Raw genomic sequence first — 12129 nt, 5'->3', positions numbered from 1 at the left:
GCGTCACGAGAATAGAGACGCTAAAGCTTCCAGTTTGCAAACAACGTTAAGGAGAAATTAACCCTGTTTGATGTATTTTGTTTTCTCCACAATATTGTTTATTTGTCTTCCACGCAGGAGAAACGAGAGAGGGGTATCAAGTTCGAGGGGTCCTGTGCTGTTGTATGAGCATCACTGAAATGGTATGTGTGAAGCGTTATGAGTGAATAGCGTAGTCTCTGTTCGCATCAGGGTTTCATGCAAGTTCTTTTTTCTCTTATACAGCTAAACAGAATCCCTGGTATCACCTCAAGTCTCTTCTCCTTGCGCTAGTCCTTGTTATTTTCCTTTACAGGTATGAGGGAAAAAGAATAATACTTACTTGGTGTTTGAGTAGGAGGAGTGTTAGAAAACAGTTGGTACGGGGGGATCTATTCTAATAGCTTGTTCATTTGTCATTCCAGATCTCCCTCCCCGCTGTTCCCTTCCTTTCCCTCCCCGGTGAAACCGCCTTAATGATCTGTGTTTTAACCCGGACATTGGAGTAGTTCTTCGGGGGAAGGTGTGGGTCTTTCAGCACAGTTCTGAAGACATAGAGGCGGAGCCTGACAGAATTATCGGCCCTTACCGCCACAACACCTCCGTACTTGCCCAGATGAAATCCAATCAACAGCAACCACAGAAACTCCTGCAACCAATGCCCTCGCCAGAACACCCTTGGGAGAGGTTTTCAGTAGACTTTATAGTCGGCCTCCCCAAAGATCAGGGGAACACCGCCATCATCGTTGTTGTGGATTACCTAACAAAAATGGGTCACTTCGTGGCATGTAAGCAGGTCCCTACGGCTGGTCAGTTGGCTCACCTCCTTTTGGTTCACGTTGTAAGGCTACACGGTCTCCCTAGAGCTATAGTGTCCGACAGGGGGAGCAGTTCACTGCCCGCTTCTGGAAAACCTGGTGTGCGGAGTTACAAATAGCGTCCTCTTTGTCCACCAGTTTCCATCCGCAAACCGATGGGTAGACTGAGAGGCTAACCAGACACTGAAGCAGTATTTGCTCTGTTATGTTCAGAACAACTCAGATGCTTGGGTGGATTGGTTGTGGGTGGCAGAGATCGCCTATAACAGCACCCAACATTCGTCCACACAGCATACTCCTTTCTTTTGTTCGTATGGGCATCATCCCAGATTTACCCCTCTGTTACTGCCTACTACGTGCAGTAAGCTGCCAGACGTCAGGGAGAGGTTGTTGCATGTTGGCAAGGTGCTCCTTGCCACGCGCAAGAATCTTGTACATGCCAAGGCTAGTTACAAGAGGCAGGCTGACAAACATCGTAGGCCGAGTCCGGTGTACAAGTGTGGGGATATGGTATGGTTGTCCACGAAGCACATTAGATTCAGAAGGCACAGCGTATTAAATCCAAGGTTTATAGGGCCCTACAAGGTTGTGAAACACATTAACCCAGTGGCTGTGCAATTGCACCTACCTGCACATTTCAGGATACACCCGGTGTTCCATGTATCCCTTTTGAAGCCGTCCAGTTGTCCGCAACGTCGGTTGCCCATGCCCATCTGGGTACATCATGACAGAGAGTATGAGGTGCAGAGGATCCTGGATTCCAGGAGGGTGAGGGGGCGTTTGCTCTACTTGATATCCTGGAAGGGATACGGGCCGGAGGAGAATTCGTGGGAGCCTGCTGGGATTGTGCACGCCCCCCGGTTGGTGGCTAATTTCCACAAAGCCTGTCCGGACAAACCCGTGTAGGGTCGGTGGCCCTTGTGAAGGGGGATGTACTGTCAGATCTCGCCCCCTCGGAATGGCAAGGACTCAACACCCTCCCAGTGTGAGGAACAACACCGAACATTTACCAAGTCCAGCGAAGGTCGGAGTCGGAACTACAAGTCCCGGCATGCCGAGAATCGCGTCACGCAAGAGACGCGGGGTCAGACGTACAACCGGAAATAAAGACCGCATTTGAAACCAGTGGCGGCGCCGATAATTCAGCAAAGTCCGGAGGTGTTGTGGCGGTAAGCGGTGGTAGCGATAAGCACTCAGATTGTTGTTTGCGGGTGCCCTCGAGACTCTCTGTGACCTTCTGGGGCTACAGTTTCAAACACGCAAGTAGCGTGTGTGCTGGACGTCCAGTGACTTTTCTTGAGCTTCAGATTTGTGCACGCAAGTAGCGTGTGTGTTGGATTCCAAGTGACTCTCTCGGCTGAGAGAGGTCATCTAAGTTCAGAGAGGACTTCCTGTGTACATAATTACAGGCGCAGGTGTACAGCGTTGACTGGAGACTTTATTCATGTTCGAATTCACTGGACTGGCGTCACGAGAATAGAGACGCTAAAGCTTCCAGTATGCAAACAACGTTAAGGAGAAATTAACCCTGTTTGATGTATTTTGTTTTCTCCACAATATTGTTTGTTTGTCTTCCACGCAGGAGAAACGAGAGAGGGGTATCAAGTTCGAGGGGTCCTGTGCTGTTGTATGAGCATCACTGAAATGGTATGTGTGAAGCGTTATGAGTGAATAGCGTAGTCTCTGTTCGCATCAGGGTTTCATGCAAGTTCTTTTTTCTCTTATACAGCTAAACAGAATCCCTGGTATCACCTCAAGTCTCTTCTCCTTGCGCTAGTCCTTGTTATTTTACTTTACAGGTATGAGGGAAAGAGAATAATACTTACTTGGTGTTTGAGTAGGAGGAGTGTTAGAAAGCAGTTGGTACGGGGGGATCTATTCTAATAGCTTGTTCATTTGTCATTCCAGATCTCCCTCCCCGCTGTTCCCTTCCTTTCCCTCCCTGGTGAAACTGCCTTAATGATCTGTGTTTTAACCCGGACATTGGAGTAGTTCTTCGGGGGAAGGTGTGGGTCTTTCAGCACTGTTCTGAAGACATAGAGGCGGAGCCTGACAGAATTATCGGCCCTTACCGCCACAACACCTCCGTACTTGCCCAGATGAAATCCAATCGACAGCAACCACAGAAACTCCTGCAACCAATGCCCTCGCCAGAACACCCTTGGGAGAGGTTTTCAGTAGACTTTATAGTCGGCCTCCCCAAAGATCAGGGGAACACCGCCATCATCGTTGTTGTGGATTACCTAACAAAAATGGGTCACTTCGTGGCATGTAAGCAGGTCCCTACGGCTGGTCAGTTGGCTCACCTCCTTTTGGTTCACGTTGTAAGGCTACACGGTCTCCCTAGAGCTATAGTGTCCGACAGGGGGGAGCAGTTCACTGCCCGCTTCTGGAAAACCTGGTGTGCGGAGTTACAAATAGCGTCCTCTTTGTCCACCAGTTTCCATCCGCAAACCGATGGGCAGACTGAGAGGCTAAACCAGACACTGAAGCAGTATTTGCGCTGTTATGTTCAGAAAAACTCAGATGCTTGGGTGGATTGGTTGTGGGTGGCAGAGATCGCCTATAACAGCACCCAACATTTGTCCACACAGCATACTCCTTTCTTTTGTTCGTATGGGCATCATCCCAGATTTACCCCTCTGTTACTGCCTACTACATGCAGTAAGCTGCCAGACGTCAGGGAGAGGTTGTTGCGTGTTCGCAAGGTGCTCCTTGCCACGTGCAAGAATCTTGTACATGCCAAGGCTAGTTACAAGAGGCAGGCTGACAAACATCGTAGGCAGAGTCCGGTGTACAAGTGTGGGGATATGGTATGGTTGTCCACGAAGCACATTAGATTCAGAAGGCACAGCGTATTCAATCCAAGGTTTATAGGGCCCTACAAGGTTGTGAAACACATTAACCCAGTGGCTGTGCAATTGCGCCTACCTGCACATTTCAGGATACACCCGGTGTTCCATGTATCCCTTTTGAAGCCGTCCAGTTGTCCGCAACGTCGGTTGCCCATGCCCATCTGGGTACATCATGACAGAGAGTATGAGGTGCAGAGGATCCTGGATTCCAGGAGGGTGAGGGGGCGTTTGCTCTACTTGATATCCTGGAAGGGATACGGCCCGGAGGAGAATTCGTGGGAGCCTGGTGGGATTGTGCACGCCCCCCGGTTGGTGGCTAATTTCCACAAAGCCTGTCCGGACAAACCTGTGTAGGGTCGGTGGCCCTTGTGAAGGGGGATGTACTGTCAGATCTCGCCCCCTCGGAATGGCAAGGACTCAACACCCTCCCAGTGTGAGGAACATCACCGAACATTTAACAAGTCCCGCGAAGGTCGGAGTCGGAACTACAAGTCCCGGCATGCCGAGAATCGCGTCACGCAAGAGACGCGGGGTCAGACGTACACCCGGAAATAAAGACCGCATTTGAAACCAGCTGTAGCGCCGATAATTCAGCAAAGTCCGGAGGTGTTGTGGCGGTAAGTGGTGGTAGCGGTAAGCACTCGGATTGTTGTTTGCAGGTGCCCTCGAAACTCTCTGTGACCTTCTGGGGCTACAGTTTCAAACACGCAAGTAGCGTGTGTGCTGGACGTCCAGTGACTTTTCTTGAGCTTCAGATTCGTGCACGCAAGTAGCGTGTGTGTTGGATTCCAAGTGACTCTCTCGGCTGAGAGAGGTCATCTAAGTTCAGAGAGGACTTCCTGTGTACATAATTACAGGCGCAGGTGTACAGCGTCGCCTAGAGACTTTATTCATGTTCGAATTCACTGGACTGGCGTCAAGAGAATAGAGACGCTAAAGCTTCCAGTATGCAAACAACGTTAAGGAGAAATTAACCCTGTTTGATGTATTTTGTTTTCTCCACAATATTGTTTATTTGTCTTCCACGCAGGAGAAACAAGAGAGGGGTATCAAGTTCGAGGGGTCCTGTGCTGTTGTATGAGCATCACTGAAATGGTATGTGTGAAGCGTTATGAGTGAATAGCGTAGTCTCTGTTCGCATCAGGGTTTCATGCAAGTTCTTTTTTCTCTTATACAGCTAAACAGAATCCCTGGTATCACCTCAAGTCTCTTCTCCTTGCGCTAGTCCTTGTTATTTTCCTTTACAGGTATGAGGGAAAGAGAATAATACTTACTTGGTGTTTGAGTAGGAGGAGTGTTAGAAAGCAGTGGGTACGGGGGGGATCTATTCTAATAGCTTGTTCATTTGTCATTCCAGATCTCCCTCCCCGCTGTTCCCTTCTTTTCCCTCCCCTGTGAAACTGCCTTAATGATCTGTATTTTAACCCGGACATTGGGTTAGTTCTTCGGGGGATGGTGTGGGTCTTTCAGCACAGTTCCGAAAAGATAGAGGCGGAGCCTGACAACTTGTGTACTAAAAAAGTACATATCAACAATAACGTACCTTTAAGGATACTCAGGATATTTGGAAGATAACTGTATGCCAATTTTAACATATAGAAACACAACATAAAAGGATAAAACAAATATAAAGGTTAGAAGAATAATTAAGTTCCCAGAAAATCACATTCAGTGTGGACTCAATGCAAAGTACATCAAATATGGTCCATTTCATAGTCTCTTCCTTATTTGTCCAAATGTCCTCCATACAAGAGCACTTGACAATGACCATTTTAGACTTGTTTTAATGACACAAATCCATGCCATTCTTCAGTAGAGTTTAGTCCTTTTTCAATGGAATCACACATAGTAACCTACTTGGTTTCCAATCTCTTTAGTAGGAGATAGAGATCTTGCTCTGGTAAATGTGCAACATCTAAGACCTGAAATTAGATACTCTGGGCCATATGGTTTACCCCCATAAATTGTGAGACCAACGTGTTTTTATTTAACCCCACAATGAGTTCTGTTTTCACTCGTTCAGTTGTTTGCCCACATAAATTAGTGGATATGGGTGCCATATACAGGATACCATATTAGGTGTGTTACAGTTTGTGAAATAGTTGAATTCCTTACTGATATTGTTATGTTCAAAAATTAGGTGTTAGTTGTGAACTTACAATGCACACATCGTCCACATTTGTAGTGCACTTTCACATGTTTCCACCCCCACATGTGATCTAGCATTTTATTGGGGATCCAATGGCCTGCTGAACGTACCAGGTGTTCTTTGATGTTTTCTTTTCTCTTTTGTGGCAAATAGCGGTAGATATTTTGTGAACTCAACATTCTGTATAAAGTGCCAATGTTTTTTAATAGATGCAACAATGTTATTGGTAATGGGGGCAGAATGTAGTAACATACTTTCATATCACATGAATTCTTCATTTGAGTTTTCAAAAGTTCTTCTCCTTGACTATACTGTGAGAAGTTGGCCTGGCATATGATGTCCACTATTCTAATGGGCACCTTGCCCCAGTCCAAACAACCCTTATGGATGGTAGGTTTAAAGACAACCTTTATAGAAAGCTATCCTAGTGGTAGCTGTGGAGAGCAGCCTTCATGCTAAGTCGTGATGGAATGTAAAGCAGCTTGTTTTACCAGTCTATAATCTTGTGAATGACGAAATGAAAGGAGAACCACACCAGGTATATATATAAAACATATGTATTTATTCTAAACACATCCCTCTAATCTCTTTATGAGGCTAGAGGCAAAAGTACATTTAGTAAGCTTAATTAGCTCACAGTAAATTAGCACAATATATGTTGAGCCCTAGGGGCGTACCAAACCATATCTTAAGAAAGTGGTATAAGAACCACGACTGACATAGAGACCAGGCCTAGAGCTTGTAGAACTGCTGGGGCCACCAGGAACCACCCAAGGTAGTGACACAGGGGACCCACGGGGGACGCGTGCAGACACAAATCACCATTAACTTCTATGGGGAAAGTTGTGGTTGGAATTTTAAAGATAAAGGACACTTAGAAGAGGACTTGGAGCAAACCTTTAGAACTAGAAGGTTCTACAGTCAATACCCACAGGAGCACCGGAGTACTCGAGTTACCTCACCCAGGGAAGCCGGGTGCACAGGTGTCTTTTGGTGTTGGGTTTCGTAGTCTTTTTCAATGGCGATCTGCTGCAAAGTGCTGCTGGCGTCCAAGTGGAAAGTGTCCGGGTGGATCCAAGGCTGGATCAGAGATGTGAAGAACCTGAAAGCAGAGGAGACAGAGTCTGGGTCACTTGCCAGTGACCAGGAAGGCGATGAGCGGATGCCCAACGATGTCGGGTGCTTGCAAGTGAAGGAGGTTAAGCTTGAGTTTTCAGCCACGAGGACCAGGAGGCGTCGAGGATGACCAGGCACTGTAGTCGAGCTCTGTGACAAAGGAAGTCAAGTGCTGCGTTGTCGGTTTCTGGATTGGACCCAACAAGCCTTGGCAACAGCAACCCACGCAGGAATCAAAGAAATGCTTTGGTGCAGACCAGCAAGGTCTGAGGAAATCCCCACACGGTGGAGAGTCAAGGCATGTCTAGAGCAACCAGGGAAGCCCAAGGAAAAGTAGAGTTACCTTCGAGGGGACCCACCAGTCGACAGACCAGGGATCGCAAAGGGGCCTCAAGCAGAAATGCTAGAAGCAGGATCACGGAACACTCGTGAAGTGTAAGACCACAATCTTCACTGCAGATGGTGCTCGGGGCTTGGACTACAAGCAGCCTATTGCACAACTTCTGGAAAGCTCGGGAAGTTGATGCACTAGCAAATGTGCATGGTGTCCAGGAGTTCCAGTCCCAAGTCATTCATCAGGGATGTGGGTCTCAGCTTTGCTGGAATCTCGTGTCGGCCTCTGAGAAGTCTGGAAGTCTGTGTCCTGTGTTGCAAATACTTCGGAATCCGGCGAGAGCTTCGGAAATGCAGACCAGCAAGAAGCTTCCTTGGTGCCTGTTTGAACAGGGGAGTCACTCCTTGACCCCAAGGGAGATTCGTCAGTCCTTTAGTCATTAGTAGTGTGTCGCAGTTCCAGGATTCAGCTTCAGAGTTTCATCCAGGTATAATCTAAAGTCCTGTTGCCATGGGTCCCTTACTTATACTAAGAAAAGGGGTTGGACAAACTCTGGTGACCCACCTATGGGAGGGTCTAGGAAGAGGGGTGGTTACACTCCCTTCCTTTGTCCAGTTTCACGCCAGAGCAGGGGCTGAGTGCCCCTGCAACCGGTTTGAACTGGGGTACGCATACGGACACCAAATGCGCCTACAGCACTGTCTGAAAAGCACTCTCTGAGTGCCCCCACCCAGCCCCAATGCACTAAAGCCTGTCTGGGAGGTGGCTACACCTCCCTGTGACAGGAAATCTATTAACACAAGAGGGGTACAAAGTTCCCCAATGTGAGTGAAGAGGACAAGTGTGTGTAGAGCATAGAAGAAGAGAAACCAGTGAGGGGAATTCCCTTTTTGGAACTAAAACCCTCACACACCTAGCAGGCTAGATGTCATGCTTCATCATATGGGTTCTGCTCCTCGTCAGACTGGCACTGCAATGTCTGACGGGCACCCGTAAAGGGGCTCTTTATCGGAGATCTTTTGTTCCAGCCATATGGTGCATGCGGGTGAGAGGGCAAGTGAAAGTGTAGTCGTGAGATAGTGGTGAGTTAAAAAAGGTGGGTCAGTCCACATGAGCTTTTATTGGCGTGGCCGACGCCCTTGATTAAAATAGTGGGAGGGGAGATATATGCTGAGGAGATTCAAAGCAAAATACCTACAATCCTCTGATCAGGTCAACATGTTTCTTGCCCAAATGGCAATTCTTCAGGACCTAGGTGTTCAGTACTACACAGTGAAAAACTAAGAATAAAAGTGTATTACAACCTTATTTCTTGAGGTCAGTAATTAAGCAGGCCAGCAGGTCCTGCCAATTTGATGCGGCCCTAAGGAAAATCCTAAGGCGCCCCGCAGTCAGCTCCTGTGGGACCTGCACGTATGGGTCAGGTACCCGTTCGGGATGCGGTCAGAGCCGATAACACCTACCCCCACCGTCTGGTCAGGACAGAGCGACAGCTTCAGAGTTTCGTCCAGGTATAATCTAAAGTCCTGTTGCCAGGGGTCCCTTACTTATACTAAGAAAAGGGGTTGGACAAACTCTGGGGACCCACCTATGGGAGGGTCTAGGAAGAGGGATGGTTACACTCCCTTCCTTTGTCTAGTTTCACGCCAGAGCAGGGGCTGAGTGCCCCTGCAACCGGTTTGAACTGGGGTACGCATATGGACACCAAATGCGCCTCCAGCACTGTCTGAAAAGCACTCTCCGAGTGCCCCCACCCAGCCCCAATGCACTAAAGCCTGTCTGGGAGCTACACCTCCCTGTGACAGGAAATCTATTGTCCATGACTTCCCTGCTGGAGTTTTGTCCAGCAGCAGGATGTCGGACCCGTGTCTGTGGCTGCAGCATCCATTTTGTGATGCGGGGGCTCTTTTAAACTATTACCGGTTAGGTAAGTGTGTACATGTCTCTCCCTCTAGAAGGGTGGAATTCTACACCCGCCGCCAGGACTGGGGGGGGGGGCTAGGATTCCAAAGTGTTTGACACCTAACACAACATGTTTCCTGCAGCCATTCCAAAGTTAAACACACAAGATGATGGACGGAATGTTGCACAATGGCAAAACATTCACCCCCAGTCACAGATCTGGGTTTAATACATCATTATTTTGCTCACCAAGCCACCCAAGTTCAGACATGGCCATATGCAAATCAGTCTTGACCCTGTGCCTCATGGAACCAGTCCAGACCGAACTGCCAAGCAATGTCTTCCCTGGACCTGAATCAAGCATTCTAGGACCGCTTTCTGTCTATCAGCCGTCTTCAGCCAGGATAGCTTGACTTCAGTGGCTTAGTGAGCACGGGACCCATGTCTGGGCATACCCTTCCCACATAGGGTGAACAGAAAAACACACACGATGATGGACGGAATGTTGCACAATGGCAAAACGGTAAACATTGTTTACAACGCGGTGTTTACACCGCAGTGCCTTTACAACGATGCCATTACAGGAATGTTGTAATTTTATATTCCAACACCTTCCCTACTGTTACGCGGACTGGTTTTGGAATATAAAATTATAATATTCCAAGATCCGCGCCTTCCAACGCAAGTCGTTGTAACGACTTGCGTTGTAATGCCCGCGTTGTCAAGTACCGCGATCTTTTAGATTGCGTTGTACTGACATACATCCTGGGAAAACATTCACCCCCAGTAACAGATCTGGGTTTAATCCATCGTTATTTTGCTCACCAAGCCACCCCAGTTCAGACATGGCCATATGCAAATCAGTCTTGACACTGTGCCTCATGGGAACAGTCCAGACCGAACTGCTAAGCCATGTCTTCCCTGGACCGGAATCAAGCATCCTAGGACCAGTTTCTAGCTATCAGCCGTCTTCAGCCAGGATAGCTTGACTCCAGTGGCTTCGTGAGCACGGGACCCACGTCTGGGCATATCCTTCCCACATAGGGTGAACAGCAAAACACACAAGATGATGGACGGAATGTTGCACAATGGCAAAACATTCACCCCCAGTCACAGATCTGGGTTTAATCCATCGTTATTTTGCTCACCAAGCCACCCCAGTTCAGACATGGCCATATGCAAATCAGTCTTGACCCTGTGCCTCATGGGAACAATCCAGACCGAACTGCCAAGCCATGTCTTCCCTGACCGGAATCAAGCATCCTAGGACTGGTTTCTGGCCATTCCAAAGTTAGCATTTACCGCGAGGTTATAATGCACTTAAGAGTATGCGGTCTGGCTGCATCACAGAACAGCCTCAGAGAATAGGCTCCGAAAGCTGCAGAGGGGCCCAGCTCATGCAAGGGCACGCTCTCACACAACACCAAGCACTCTGCCCTCAGGATTGATAAGGCATGCCAAAGGAGTGACTGAGAGGTTTATATGTGTCAGTGAGTAAAGGTAGATATAGGTAACCTATATCATAGTAAGGGGTGTAAGCACCATCTTCGCCAGGCTACAGTAGCAGACCTGTGGTGCCTTTTTGGAAGGCTTCCCAGGGGTGGCATAATACATGCTTCAGCCCCCTGGTAAGCATCTGGGGTACCTATGCCCTTAGAACCTAAGGTACCATATACTAGGGACTCACGAGGGTAACCCAGTAACCAGTCTGGAGTGTACCTAAAGTACATGCAATCCTTTTAGAGAGGAAGCAGCTAGGCTGGGGTCCTGGTTAGGCTAAAGTCAAGAAACAGTGAAACACCAGCAAAAAGTAGGGATAACCATAGTAAGCAGATCCTACTCTCCTACACAACCCCCCCCAAATGCAGGGACATTAAACTAACCTTGACCAGCTTAGTCTTCATGTTCTAAGTGGAAATATCTGGAGAGTCCATCTGCATTGGCATGGTTACTCCCAGGTCTATGTTCCACTGTGTAGTCCATCCCCTGTAGGGAAATGGACCACCTCAAAAGTTTGCTGTTTTAACCCTTCATCGGTTTTAGCCATAAGAGGGGCTTATGGTCAGTCTGAACAGTGAAGTGAGTGGCAAACAAGTGTGGCCTCAGCTTCTTCAAAACCCAAACCACAGCAAAGGCCTCCCTCTCAATAGCTGACCAATGTTTCTTTCTAGGGGTCAGCCTTCTTCTAATAAAAGCTACTGGCTGGTCTTGACCTTCATCATTCAATTGTGACAGCACAACCCCTACCCCCAACTCAGAAGCATCTGTTTGGAGAATGAATTCTTTGGAGTAGTTAGGACTTTGCAGAATTGGTGCAGTTCACATGCCCTGCTTCAGGTCATCAAATGCTTTTTGACAGCTAACTGTCCACTGAACTTTCTTTGGCATTCTTTAAGAAATTAAGTCATTCAGGGCTGTCACAATGGAACCATACTCCTGTACAAATCTTCTGTAGTACCCAGTCAGGCCCAGGAAAGCTCTGACGTGAGTCTGGGTAGTTGGAGCAACCCATTCCATGATGATGTGGATTTTGCTCTGCAATCTATGAACCTGGCTTCCACCTACAAGGTGGCCCAGGTACACAACCTGACTCTGCCCTATCTGGCACTTAGTAGCCTTGATAGTTAGGCCTGCATTTTGCAGGGCCTCCAAAACATTTCTCAGTTGGACCAGGTGATCCTCCCAGGTGGAGTTAAAGACAGTAATATCATCTAGATATGCTGCAGCATAGTCTTCCAGGTCTGTTAGAACTTTGTTCACCAACCTTTGAAAAGTGGCTGATGCATTCTTCAAACCAAAGGGCATTACCACAAATTGATAGTGCCCACTAGGGGTAGAAAATTGTGTCTTTGGCTTTGCATCAGCAGCCAATCTGATCTGCCAGTAGCCAGCTGTAAGATCAAATATGCTAAGAAATTTGGCTGAGGCAAACATGTC

This window comes from Lissotriton vulgaris, chromosome 11 (genome assembly GCF_964263255.1).
Source record: "Lissotriton vulgaris chromosome 11, aLisVul1.2, whole genome shotgun sequence".
Lineage (NCBI taxonomy): Eukaryota > Metazoa > Chordata > Amphibia > Caudata > Salamandridae > Lissotriton > Lissotriton vulgaris.
Note: the sequence above shows the minus strand (reverse complement) of the source record.